General features: G+C 54.5%; 1 long non-coding RNA gene across 2 annotated transcripts in view; it reads left to right on the top strand.

Annotated features, from left to right (window-relative positions):
- Positions 1-14,340, top strand: part of LOC123393645 — a 42,243-nt gene that overhangs the window by 1,560 nt on the left and 26,343 nt on the right. The window contains exon 3 of one of the 2 annotated variants that reach the window (XR_006608474.1): positions 11,870-14,079. This is a non-coding gene — a long non-coding RNA (uncharacterized LOC123393645). Of the gene's footprint in view, positions 1-1,919; positions 14,080-14,340 lie in introns of those variants that run through there. The other variant, XR_006608473.1, reaches the window with a different exon arrangement.

Below are 14,340 nucleotides of genomic sequence, written 5' to 3' on the forward strand. Positions count from 1 at the left end.
TAGATGTTATGAATGGAGCTGTTCGGAGCCTTCACATGCAGGTTCCTGCGTGGACACATTCATTTTTCTGGGGTAGGTTCTTAGAAGTGGCGTCCTGTTGCTGGGCCTGTTGCTTAAGCGTGTGTTCACTTAACTAAGAAATTGTCACTCTCTCTGGTCTCCATACGTAGCCCTGATGAATGTGTAGTATTTCATCAGGTTAGATAAAGGCTTATAAATCTTACTGATCTGGTCAAAGAGCCATTTCTTGGTTTTATTGATCCGTATCTGTTGCTTCCTTGTTCCTCACTGGAATTTCATGTCGCCTGACTACAGACTTCCTTCTCTCCCAGTGTAAGTTTCTGGGGATGAATTTCCCTCTGAGTGCTGCTTTAGCTGCACCTCTTGGATTCTGACACATGGTGTTTCCATTTTCATTCTGCTCCTGCTGTGTTTTCGTTATGATTTCTCCTCTGGTCATTTATAAGTATCTAGTATACTTTCCACATGTTTTTGGGATTTACCAGAATATTTTTTCTGTTACTAATTTAAAGTCTAATTCTTACTGTGGTCAGAAACCATGCTCCTTATGATTTTTTTTTTTTTATTATGTTCAGTTAGCCACTGTACAGCACATCATTAATTTTTGACGTACTGTTCAGTGATTCATTAGTTACATATAAGACCCAGTACTCATCACAACACGGGCCTTCCTTAACACCCATCACTCTGTTACCCCATCCCCCCACCCTCCTCCCCTCTGAAACCCTCAGTTTGTTTCCTGGGGTCCATAATCTCTCATGGTTCGGCTCTCTTTCTGATTTCTCCCCCTTCAGATTTCCCTCCCTTCCCCTAGGATCCTCCGTGCTGTTGCTTATGTTCCACATATGAGTGAAACTGTGTGATAATCATCTTTCTCTGCTTGACTCACTTCACTCAGCATGATCCCCTCTAGATCCATCCATGTCGATGTAAATGCTGGGTGTTCATCCTTTCTGATGACTGAGGAATAGTCCATTGTATATATGAACCACATCTTCTTGATCCATTTGTCTGTTGAAGGCATCTCATCTCCTTCTACAGTTTGGCTATTGTGGACATTGCTGATATGAATGTTGGGATGCACATGCCCCTTCTTTTCACTACATCTGTGTCTCGGTGGTAAATACCCAGTAGTGTAATTGCTGGGTCCTAGGGTAGCTCTAGTTTGAACATCTTGAGGAACCTCCACACTGTTTTCCAGAGTGGTTGTACCAGCCTGCATTCCCACCAACAGTGTAAGAGGGTTCCCCTTTCTCTATGTCCTCACCAACATTTGTCATTTCCTGCCTTGTTAATTTTTGCCATTCCAACTGGTGTAAGGTGGTATCGCATTCTGGTTTTGATTTGTATTTCCCTGATGGCTAATGATGTTGGGCATTTTTCCACATGTTCGTTAGCCACTTGTAGGTCTTCTTTGGAGAAGTGTCTGTTCATGTCTTTTGCGCATTTTTTGACTGGGTTATTTGATTTTGGAGTGTTGAGTTTGAGAAGTTCTTTATAGATCTTGGATACCAGACTTTTATCTGTAATGTCATTTGCAAATATCTTCTCCCATTCCATGGGTTGCCTCTTAGTTTTGCTGACTGTTAACTTTGCTGTGCAGAAGTTTTTATCTTGAAGTCCCCAAAATTCATTTTTTCTTTTGTTTCCCTTGCCTTTGGAGACATGTCTTAGAAGAAGTTACTGTGGCCAGTGTTGAAGAGTTTACTAACAACGCAACTGTAGAAAGAGAAATTAAGGAATCAATTCCATTTACAATAGCACCAAAAAATCACAAGATCCCTGGGAATAAACCTAACCAAAGAGGTAAGGGATCTATACTCTAGAAACTATAGAACACTCATGAAAGAAATCAAAGAAGACACAAAGAGATGGAAAAATGTTCCATGCTTATGAATCGAAAGAATAAACATTGTTAAAATGTCTATGCTGCCCAGAGTCATCTTTCAATGCTCCTTATGATTTTAAACTTTCTGAGACCTGCTCTGTGGTCAGTCCTGGTAAATGCTCCATGTGTGTTTGAAAAGAATGAGCATTTTGCTACTGTTGAGAGGAGAGTTTTATGGATATAGTTGTTTGACTGTGTGGTTTAAGGTGTCTGTCCTTACCAGTTGTCTTTCTGCTGGATCTAAAATTTTGGAGAGAAGACTGGTGAAATCTCCAGCTATTATCCTTTTTTTTTTCAATCCTGTCAGATTTTGCTTCATATATTTTGCAGTTCTGTAGGTAGGGGCATATATGCCTAAATTATTATGCCTTTTTACTACACTGAGCATTTTATCATTAATACCTCTTTGTCTTGAGTAATATTCCTTAGATTAAAAACTATTTGTTGGGTATCTTATAGCTGCTCCAGGTCTCTCATGCATGAACTATGCATATTTATTCATTTTTGCTGTCTTTATAATTTCAGATTTACAGTGTGTCTCAGGTAGATAGCGTGTAGTTAGATTTTGCCTTTACTTACAGTCTGGCAACTCTGCCTTTTTGTGGGAGTGATTAGTACATTTGTATTTAATGTAATTCTTGATATGGTTGGATTCATGTCTGCCATTCAGCTCGCTCATTCTTCCGTCTTTTGTGTTAAATATTTATGTAGAGCACTTTTCTCTCTCCATTGACTTCTTACTTACAGTTCTTTGTCTGATTTTCTATAAACATTATTTCGTGATGGCTGCAGAGGTTATGTAGGCATTGTGAACTCATTACAGTCTGCTTCATGGTAACGATGACTTTCTTCTGGCAAAATGTCGGCGATCTGCTGTGGTGTAGTGAGTAGAATTATCTACACATGTGCATGCCTGTGTGCACGCGCACACACACACACACACACACACACACACACACACACCCGCGCACCCATATATTCTGTATGTTAGAGTCTGTCAACACGTACAGTGGTTGCTTTAAACACCCTTAAAGAAGGTAACAGATGAAAGAGAAGAGCGTGCGTTATCGCACCTTCTTACTTACCGCTACTTACCGTTCCCGGCGTGCTCCATCCTCTCCTCTGGTCCGAGTTACCTGCTGGCATCGGTTTCTTTCATTCCAGGGGACTTCCTTCGTCAGCACTCATGGTGCAGTTTCAGTAACAGTACGTTCTCTCCATTCCTGTGCATCTAGAAATATCTTGGCTTCACTACCAGTTTTCAAAGATCATTTCCCTGGACATAGAGCTGTTGGTTGAGAGTTTTTTCTGTGCACACTGACTGTGTCATTCCAGCATCTTCTGGCCTCAGCGAGAAATCAGTTTTCAGTTGTATCTTTGTTCCTTGCTGTGTGTGGGTCCTTTTCTCCGGTTGCTTTCAAGAGGTTGTTTTTTTTGTTTGTTTTTTTCATCTTTGACTTTTGGTGGTCTGACGAAGCTGTTGTCTGGGTGTGGTTTTCTTACCATTCACCCCACCAGGATTTGGTGACCTTCTTGGATTTCTATCATACTTTTATTTAAACCAAATTTGGGATTCTTTGTACAATATTTTGAATACATTTTCTTCCCTCACCGTGTCTCCTTCTGGACTCCTGTTGCATGTGTGTTGGGACACACAGTGCTGCTTTGGGCTCTGGAGCTCAGCTCGTCTCTGCTCAGCCCTCCTCCCTCCTGTTCTCCGGACGGAGGCATTTCTCTTGTCTTTGTCCCCCTTCCCTGGCTACGTTCTTCTCCTGCCGCTCTGTGCAGGTGAGTCCCTCAGGTGGCATTTCCATTCCCTTCTTTGTACTTGTCGGCCTGCGGTCTGGTTTCCACGTGTTTCCTGTTCCTGCTCTGCTCACTCATGCCTAACACATCTCCCTTCGGTTCTTTGAACCTATTTTCCTTTGAAGCTTTGAACACATTTACAAAAGTGAACTTTTTAAAAAGAAATGTTGGTAAATTCAACTTTTGGTCCACTTGGAGTCACTTCTTTTGATCACACCCCCCCATGGCCCAGGATGGCTCATACTTTTCTCTGTATTTGTGTATCTGGGAACTTGCATTTGGAAACTGGCCGTTTGAAGTGATACTCTTGGGTGCCTGTGACTCTGGCCTGTGCCTCTAGGGGTGTCGGCAGGTGGCCCTGCTGGGCTCAGATCACAGTGTTCTCCCCTCCTCCCCCCCCTCCCCCCGCAGCATGCAGCAAGACCCTCTCTGTCCAGCTGTCACCAGCCTGCTCCCCAGAGGTCCCCTGGGCCTGGGTGGTGTGACAGTGACTTGACTAGAGGTTATTCTCTGACATTGGACACGGGAAGGGACTCCACCCTCTGCCCTCTGGGCCCCGTGTGGCTTGAGTTTACGTGCGAAGGGACAGCGGTTTCATGGATGTCTCTGCCTGTACGTTCACAGCCTGCTCAGAGTCCCCGCTCAAGACACGGTGTCTTGTCTGCCAGGGACCTGTGAGCATGTCTCAGCTGCCCGCTGGCTCTTTGTTCCCACAATACCCCTTGCTTCTCTGGCTGCTTTGCCCCCCAACCCTGAACCAAGCCACCTTGAGCCCCAAGCTGCAGCCCCTCCCCACCTACCTGGGGAGGAGGGCTGGGAAGGCCCCCGGCAGGAAGGTCGCTGTCCTGGCGTGCTTGCCTGCTGTGGCTGGTTTTCCTCTGGGGACCAGTCCTCTGGCTGTGGCCTGTGCTGGGCTGTCTTCCCGTGGGCCGGGGCTGGTGATGGGCGGTGAGAGCTGGAGGGAGACTGAGCAGGGGAGAGCAGGGGAGTGGGGCACCCATGCTCTGGTCTACAAGACGGTTGTTGGAACTCACCAAACTCCAGACCAAGTTGTTAGAAACTGAGAAGTAGGCACGAGAGAGAGTAACATTGCTGGGAAGGGAAACAGGCCAGCGTTGTCGGCAGAGAGCACAGCCTGGTGAAGAGTCTGAATACCGTGCGTGGAAACGCAGTGGGGTGGCCTGTCCTCCTCACCTGGGATTTCGAGCGGGTACACAACCGCTTTCACTCTGGTGCAGACCGTGACCGTGGAGGAGCCGCTCCCCAAGCTGCCCCAGGGCTCCCCTTGCTTCTTCGGCTCAGGACGCAGGTGTCTCAATGCCTGTGCCAACTCTCTGCTTCTGCTGGAAGCTCACTTCTCTTTTCTGAGAAGGAAGAGGGGGGATACATGTTTTTCTAAACCTGTGACTGTCACTGTGTAGGAAGACCGTGTGTGGCCCGGGGACCAGTGACCAGTCAGTCCCCTCACAGACATAGAAAGGGACACTAGCACGGGGCTGACGTTGGTGATGACAGGTGCGCTTGGGAGCTGGTGTGTGGGCTGCTGCGGTGGGTCGGAGTGGAGACCTGGGTCTCTGTCACCAGCTGTGTGACTGGGGCGGAGTCATCTCTCGGCTCAGTCTTCTAGTCTCTTCTCTGTCCCCCCAGGGCACTGGCTTGGAAGGCATCTGAAGACCTGCACGGGTCCTTCCTTCATGATGATTCTACTGGTCTGGTTGGGGAGTATTTATTCTAACACATTTGTGGATTCTTGTACCAGTGGTTCCTTTGATATAGGAACAAAGGAAATATTGCCTTATAATAAATTGGCAAGATCATTTGATAATGAGATATTTTTATTACATTCGTGATCAAAGCTTGAGATTTAGTTAAACCCTCTTGGCAATGTTCACGATGCCTTCTGTTCTGCTAGCTTCCTGTCTGCTGAGAGGGGCACTGGAGCAGCCCTGCAGTGCCGTCCCTGCCACACTCCCCTGTGGTCCCAGGATCACCTGCGGAGGGAGGGGGAGTGCCTAGATGGCGGCGCGTGAAAGCTCATCTGCTCAGAGTCATCTTCCAGACCCGCACTCGGGTGCCTGGAGTTCTGCCCTTTGTAACTGCTCCTGGAGCGTTAAGGTGCTGTGTTTCTAGGATTCATCTTCAGGAGCTCTAGTTCCTCAGGAAATGATGGGAACGACGCCGCTAGCCATGGGATGGGCATGAGCTGATTTCACACGGTGGAGCAGCGCTGCATCAGAGGCCCGGAAGGCCACTGAAAGGTCTTAACAGCTGGACTACCCACATCCTGGGTCCCTCCCCTCTAGTCTGCCAAGAGTCCACTCGCCACCTTAATCTTCTTGTCATGGTCAGAGTTCTGTTAGTTACAAACACCAGAAACCCATTCACGTTCGGGTAAAAGAAAGTGAGGAAGGGCATCGATCTAAGGCACTGGAGAAGTCAACGACAGGAAGCGAGCAGCTGGGTCTCTTGCAAGCCAGAAGGGGAGTCACATCAGCAGGGGTTGGAACGGTGCTTGGCTGTGCTGCTCTCGCTGGCTGGCAGCCCTCCTCTGCTCCAGCGTGAGCCTCCAATGGCCAGCTCAGCCCAGATGTGAAGCCCTCCCAGCCCCGGCTCCCCTCACTCACCACCTGATTCCTTCTGGATCTCTTGGCTCACATTTCTAGGAGGAAGACTGACTGACTCAGCTCCACTTGGCTTGGGACGTCTTTGCATTAGCCTTTGCCACCGCAGGGAGAGCGGGCCACAGGGTCTGCTGCTCTTCACCTGCCCCCGGATGCAGAGGGGATTTCTACGGTCTCCAAGGCACATCGAGGACTGCTCTGATTGTGTCATTCATTTGCACAAAAAACTTCAAAAACATCCCCATTTCTTACCGGACTGCCTGTGATCAGCTCCTTTGTCTGTCCGGCCTCATTTAGTCCTGCTCTCCTGGGCACTGTGTCCGGTCACCCTGGTCTCCCTGCTGTTCCTGATATGTCCAGCCCATTCCTGCCTCGGGACATTTGCACACGCTGTTTCCTAGGCTTACCTGCATGTTACACTCCCTCATCTCCTTCAGGTCTTTGCTCGAAGTCTGTCTTTTGTCTTAGTGAGGCTGCCCCGAGCATCTTGTCCCCTGACATGATAGGAGGTGAAGGGCGTGCAGCCTCTGGGCACAGCCCCAGCCTGGGAGCAGCGTCAGACAACTCCCACTGAGGGCATTTGGTACTTCTGAAACCTTCAAGGTCATGAAAACCCAGGAGCGCTGGGGAACTGAGGTGGCCCAGCGGAGGCTAAGGGGATGCGACCACGCCAGGCAGTGGATGTGCTGGGTGGGGTCCTGCAGCCCAGGCAGGACGTCCGCGGAACAGCCGGTGAGATGCGGGCAAGTCCGGAGTTCTGCCAGGACTACAGCAACACTGGCTTCTTCGTGGTGGCAGAGGCACTAGAGGGGAACAGGAGGTGGGCTCTCTGCCCATTTGGGCATCATTTCTACAAATCCAAAAACGGTTCTGAAGTAAACATTAATGTCACCTGCGCATTCTTGTTGCCTCCTCCCTCCGTGTTTCCTCTGTAGCGTTTATCACTCTGAGTCTGACCCGGTCTGCTCATTTCTTCACTGCCGCCCACCCCGTGAGAACGGGAGTTCCAGACGGGGACGGGGGAGCGGTCTGTCCCGGCTTCGCACGACGGTAACCGCGCTTGGTGTGTAATCGGAAGTAGGAGCCGAGTTACATTTCTTCACGTGGCGTGCAGGCTCCCGGCTCCTCGCCAGCCACCCCGGCACGCTGCGGACGGCGGACCGTGGGGAGCCCGCCAATGCTGGGACTGCCGGCCTCGCCTGGGAGGCTGCTTCTCCGGCTGCGGTCCTCTCCCTCCTCCTGTCTGCACTCTCAGCTTCCGGGTCACATGTCACCCCTTTGAAGGAGCTGCCTCGGACCCACACCCACAGAAGCAACCACTGGCTCCGCGGGAGGCCCCCCGGCACCTGCCTCCACGCCCCACGGCACCCCGGTGCGCGCTCCTGCTCCGCGCCTTCCTCCACCAGGCCCTGCGCCTCTCCGGGTCAGCCGCGCCTTTCCCTCATTTTGTTTCCTGGGGTGCAGGCCCGTGACGGTTCTCGGTGACCATTGGTGGCCCGGGTAAAGCCGAAGATTGCCTGCGCATGCTGGAGGGGCTGGGGGGGGGGTGGCAGGTCAGTCACTGTGTGGATTTTGGGGAGGAACGGCCAAGTTAAAAGTTAATGAGTAGCGGATACATCCTGAAGACCCAAGAATCTGGAAGAGGCCTGGAAAAGGAGAGCACGTGCAGTGGGTGCCTGGATGCCGGAGAGTTAGGGGATGAAGCGGGTGCCTGTGAGGGGGACCCTGGCCTTGGAGAGAGCCTGACGGTGCAGGCTTCCTCTGAGCGGCTGGAGAACGCATGAGGAGCAGCCCCGCAGCTGGCCGGGGGGCTGGGCCGAATCTGCAGGAGCCCGGCGGAGCACATTAATGTGTCACCACGGGCACAGGTCTGCTGTGGTCTCCGCCGAGGTCTCTGGTCTGCGCCCGCGCCCAGTGTGGCGGCCGCGCTTCCCTCCAGGATTAAGGCGCCTGCCAGGAGGCCTGAGGGCGAGCATGTGAGCGGAGTCGGGGAGGGCATTTCTCCGGCCCAGCCACGGGGAAAGGGACATTGTTGCACAGCCTGATGATCGTAAAGCAGATTCAGATGGAGTGAGTGGACCTGAGGCTACAGAAGAGACAGATGGACGGACAGCTTCCTGGGTCTTGTAATGAATCTGCAAACCTGGGCATGCACACATGCAGGATGGTCACTCCTGAGAGCCCAGGGCTGGCACGCTGGCTGCCGGAGACCCTTCCTTCGCCGCCGGGGTCCCCAGGAGTGCCTGCTGAATGGAGCGTGCCCCGAGCTCGGTGCCCACCTGAGCCCATGCCAGCCCTCACCTGCAGGGCATTCAGAGAAACATGGAGCTGTCGGAACAGCTCGGAATTACGGAAGAAATGAAAACTCTGGACCAGGGGGCCAGGCTGCTGTCAGCAGAGCCCCGGGGACCGGCAGGCCTGGCTCCTGTGTCTGGAACGCAAGCCCCGCCCTACCCCACTGCCTCGCTGGTGGTTGGACACACGAGCCTATGGGGACATCTCTTTGGATGCGTGACCTCGGAAGTGGGAAGGGGAGCCAAGCTGTTGAAGGGCCTGGTGATGCAGCCTCCATGAGTATTTCTTCCCTAAGATGCACCTGCGAGGGGCGGTCCCACGGCCTGGGGCAGCATGGAGCAGCCTGCCCTGTCTGTCCCAGCGTCGGGGAGGGGTGGAGGAGAGCGGGCTTGACGAGGCCAGAGGCTGAGTTGTCACTGCCACAGCCACACTGTGTCCGAGATGCCTAGCGAAGCCTGAATTCCAGAAAACAACAGATAGCTCCTTTGCTATAAGCGTGTTTATGAAATATTTGATATATACTAAAAGTTATTCGTTGCCAGTAAATTGTGTATTTTGCCTCCTGATGTCTCTGCTCAGTCTCGAGCCCCAGCGCGCCGTGGTTCCTGCGAGCTTCCCTGCGGAGGGACCCCGTTGGTACTGGCCAATCTGTGCGGTGGGTCCCTCTGCGCTGGCGATGGACCTGCCACCTGGTCAGCCTTCGCGCGCTGCTGGGAGCTGGCCCGGGGCCCTGAGTGCCGCACATCTGTGAGTGCAGCTGCGTGTTCCATGGGGAGGCGGCTAGGTGCGGATCGCACAGTGGTGACCGAAGACGGAGCGTGTCGGGGACAGAAGTCACACGCCTGTGCCGTCCTCTGCTGCCCACGGTGGACCCTGCAGCCGTGCTCACAGGGCACGTGGCTCTGCACGGTGAGAGCTCCCGAGGCAGCAGCCCCGTGCGTGTGTGGTCCGCGCTGAGCATGCAGGCGGGGGCCAGCGGACTCCCTTGGGTGCCGATGGACAGCAGGGCGTGGGGTTGGCCGGCTCTCCTTCTCCGCCCGCCCACATGGCTCCCGGGGCCGGAGGCCGGGCAGCAGGAAGCGGTGGTGCCCTGTGAGCATCCCCAGAGCCCACTGTCCCTGGGCTTGGAAGCCCCTTGCGGAAAGGTGCCCACTGTGGGGATTTCCCTCTCCCGAAAGACAGAGCGGCGTGAGCGCACGGGGGATGGCCACATCTGCAAACAGGCGGTGGTTCTCAGGCGGTGCGTTGGTATGGCCGCATGGTGTGATGTGGGCCAGGAATGAAGAAAGAAAGGAAGCCCTGACCTTGATGCTTTCCCCAAATCCTGATGAGGGGCAGCTACGTGGGGGGCCTGTCAGATCCCAGTGGTTCCTGAAATCCCGTAGGAGGCAAGGCCCAGAGGTTTGGGCCCTTGGTCCAGCTCGTTTCCTCGACTCAAGTCCACCTTTGCCGGGGTGCGTGTCCACAGCCGTGGTCCCAGCGCTGCCGGTCTGTTCCCAGAGTCTGTTCCAGGCTCAGGGCACGTTTGCTGAAGCCCGTTCACTCGGAGCCACCTGCTTCCTGGCGAGTCAGGGGAGGTGAGAGTGCTGTCCCCCGTACCTTCCTTGTCCACACTTCGTTCGAACTGACGGAGTCTATGGGTCACTTTCTGCTGGGGTAGAACGTTACTTCGTGCCTGCACAAAGCGCACCAGCATAGCGGGGACACAGTCCTTCGGCGTTGCCAGAAGACCCCTGGGCTGCCTTGCCTTCCAGGAGAGTTGTTCCGTTTTTTCATGCTGTCCTGGAGGGCGCAGGAGAGGCGTGCCCTGTGCTGGGACGGTAAGACCTGGGCCTGGTCAGGTGGCAGCTGGTTGAAGAGCTCAAGCAGACGGGGAAGGGGGGCCAGGCTGTTCTGGGGACCTGGGATTTAGGTGTGCTGCTGTTCCGAGTTCCCTCCTCGACAGGGAAGCAGCGATTTCTTTGGACTCGCTGGTCATCAGCTTAGCAAGGTTGGAAATCCGCAGGACCTGACCACGGATGCAGACCCAGCCCCAAGGTCTGATTCCGCTCCCCTCAGCAGGTTGATTTGAGCTGGGAAGGTCACCGTTCTGGGACACTCAGGAGGGTGAGTGGGAGCCATGACCTTGCGTCGGGCACCAGGTGGGCAGTGCAGAGTGCATGCGAGATGCGGGAAGGAGCGGGGGTGTGGATGTCTGGCCGGCTTTGGGAGCAGGGCTGTGGGGCCAGCACAAGGTGAGGGTGACCCAGTGGACGTGGGGCCCTGCTGTCTTCATTGATTGAGATAAAAAAAGTTACCTTGGAGAAGATACTTTCCAGAAGCTGAAAACAGCTCTTCTCTCTGCCCAACACATTACGCTCACCATTAGCTTCCGCAGGCCAGAAAGCTCGCATCGATCCTTGTTATCGATTTACAGAAACGCAAGTGGCCAGGGTGCACCTGGCATTTTAGAAGCCCGTGAAGAGCCGTGAGGAGGAGGCAGTGCGTTCCTGTCTGCCTCCCAGACAGTTGGTAGAAGAGAATCGTGATGTTGGGAGCTTCATGTCGTATGAGCAGTCAGCCTTATTAACGTCTCCCCTACTCATTTTGATGCAATGGGGTTTCTTTTTGAAATCCTGGTTTTAGTTTCCAGGGACGCCTGATTGGCCGCGCACAAACGCAAAGCGCGCAGTGTCAATGGTCTGTTTCCTTTTACAGTAAACACCTCGAAAGCCAGTGCGTCTGTCGGTGAAAACGGCTGCAGTCCTTTCGGCGGGTGTGTGGCCGGACTGAGCGTGCCGCCCGCGGAGTGCGCCCCGCTTCCGGGAAGGTGGCAGGGAGAGGGCGGAGGGGCAGGTGCCTGTGGTTCACGGCAGAAGATGGCTGGTCTGCGAAGTGAGCAGCAGGCACGTTCAAACCGGGCGACTTTTCTAAAATCCGTTAAAAATGCCAAGGGAGTGTTATACCGCAGCGCGGAGCCGTCCTCTGTTCCAAACTCACCGCGCTCTTTCAGGAGGAGGAGGGCTTGACGGCGACGGTCCTGTTACTGGGGAGCGGGTCAGGTCTGCCAACTCTCGGCAGACACTCCTCCACCTCTTGGAAAGACCCCAAGAATCACACTCGTGGGGAGACGAAGTGAAGCCTGGTCCTTCGGTTTGTTTGTTTACTCCGTGGATTGCTCCGGGATTTGATGTACGCGTGCCCTGTCTGTCTGGCAATCGTCACCTCACACAGTTCCGCGGTTTTTCTCTCGTAATAGGACGTCTGAGATTTCCTTTCCTAGCACCTTCCAAGCACACGTGCCGGCGTTGTGGGCCGGAGGCTCGGGGGACCTTGCGTCTGGAGCACAGGTAAGTTTCCCGTGTCGCTGTCCCGGTTGGGACAAGCCGGTAGAACCTGCATCCGAGAGCAGCCGGGGAGACCTCGTGTGTTCGCGCCCGGCGTGGAGCTCGCCGCACGTTCCCGCGAGCAGTCTGGTCCGCGCAGGAGAGCCGGTGGCCGGGGTCGGGCGCGGGTTGGAGCCCCCAGCAGCGCGGTGAGCCCGCACCTGCTCCGCGTGTCGGCTGAAAGCTTCCTGCTTCCCTTCCTGGTTTCCCTGGGCTGCGTGGCAGGTGAGGATTCAAGCAGAGCTGGCCCTGCCGCTCGGCTGCTTTCATCTCTGCAGACCAGCAGCGGGGCTTCGGCCTTGATCTGCCGCACTCCGGGTCCGCCTCTTAGAGGCCCTGGGTCACCCCCAGGCTTTTAAGGGTTTTGGGGGTTAAATTGATAATAAATTGAAGCTTTGTTGTTTGGCAGATTTTCCCCTTGTATTTGCTCTTCTTTCCTCAGTGGAGAGCCTGGGAGGCCCCATCCAGCTCCGTCCGCGTCTCAGATCTGCCGGGACAGCCCGTCGCCGGCTGGGACGGGCTTGGAGTCAGCGCTTTGGTGTGTTTCTCCTTCTCAGATAATGACCCCGAGTGCCAGCGTCTGCGTGTGGAGATGACCAGTGTGTAAAGTCTCGGGCACGTCCGTGCGGGGCTGGGCCTCCTCTGTGTCCCTCTGTGGGGACACCGGCCCGGCCCGGCCCGTCTGCTCGGCTCCCGCCTGGTGTGGACACACCCAGGAGGCTGTTGTTTTCTTCCGTGTGTTTGTGTCCCTGGAATTTCACTTTGTTCGAGGCAGAGCCGAGTGCATTCAGGGAGTGTCTGAGCGGCGGAGGCTGCCTGGTTCGGGAAGCACCGGCTCGGAGGGCCGAGCGGGCCCGATCGCAAAACCACTCAACCTGCGGACGGTCGGTTCCAGACACGCGCGTCTGGGCTGCAGGCGTACGAGGTCGGGTTTTGAGCTGCCTGTGGGAAGGGGCGGTTTACAGCCGCCGGCGATACAGCGCCCACACCGAGGACGAAATGACGTGGTGGGGACGGGCTGGCGGGGGCGGGGCCTCACCGGGCAGAGCCTCTCTTCTTCCTTTGATTCCAGTCGGGCGCCAAGCTCGGGCGTGTGGAAGAGCCACGGAGGACGCGGGAAGGTTGTGTTGACTTTGTGCTCAGCCTTCACTCTGTTCCTTGGGCCAAGGTGACTGAGCTCTGCCTGTACGTGCCGAGACACCCCGCTCCCTCCGCTGGATTCTTTGTAAATAAGCCGCAGCTCCCGGTTCCCTGCCCCGCTGCCTTGCCCTGGTTTCCTCCAGCACCGCAGTTCAGCCTGGTCGCAGCTCCTGGAAATAATATGAGAAAGTTATGCCGTTTCACTCCATCAGATTTAATAAGTTTGGATGCTTTCCAAATACGAGGCATTAATCACACTTAAGCCCAGGGCTTGAGAGTTCATCCACCCGGAGCACTCATGTCAGAGACATAAAGCCATCTGCTTTAATGCCCGCAGGTCTCTTTAAATTGAGCACTTGCCTTGTGTTAATAAAGCTTGCTTTGCATTGAGGGGCTGGGGTGGCGACTGGGGGGGGCGGATTTTTATATCATGTAAAGCATTTCGTGGCCAAATGTTCCCTTCCTGTTTTAAAGCCTTGCAGAATTACATGGGAAAAGAAAAGGAATTAGGTAAGCTCAGAATAAGGAAGCATTAGTCACACCTTGGCAGGGTGCAGAGCTTGGTTCCTGTCAGAGAGATGAAGAGGACCGTGGCCCTTCCAATTGGACGGCTCTCCCGTTGTCATTCTTGTGCTCTGTTCCGGGCAGCGGTGCCGTCGGACGGTGGGGTTCGCGCGCGTGCCGGTCGCGGGTGCAGGGCTCCCCGCCCGCGCCGCCTGCCGCAGTGGGAGGGGCCGCAGGGAAGCTGGCGGACCGAACGCAGACGCGGGAACCCTGCTTTCCTCGCCGGTGTGGGTTTGCCGTGCTCCTTACCTTGGTTTTCCTCCGTCCTTGTAAACAGATCGCGTGCTGCCCCTTCTCCGCCCCTGGGAAGAGAATGCTTTCTGCTATGTCTGCCTTCGTTTAGGCATGGACGTCCTCCTGTGGTAGCAGAGTTACTCTGGTATGTAAGTGGGGGATGGAAGTCTCCGCTTGTTGGCATTTTACTAAGGAATCTGCCCCATCGCGGGAGAGATTTTCCCTGGGGGACCGAGGAAGCACAGGGCTCACCCTTTGCCCAGGCTGGCATGGGCGGTACTGGGGCTGGGTCTCAGGATGCTCTCCCTCTTCCGTCCACAAAGCACGGTCGTGGCAGGTGGCCCGCCCGGCTTTTGGCCAAAGTACCTGTTGGCCCACACACATCCTGAAACCGCGTGCTTTGCAC

Source organism: Mustela putorius, unplaced genomic scaffold (genome assembly GCF_011764305.1).
Source record: "Mustela putorius furo isolate JIRA1106 unplaced genomic scaffold, ASM1176430v1.1 tig00000929_pilon_pilon_pilon, whole genome shotgun sequence".
Lineage (NCBI taxonomy): Eukaryota > Metazoa > Chordata > Mammalia > Carnivora > Mustelidae > Mustela > Mustela putorius.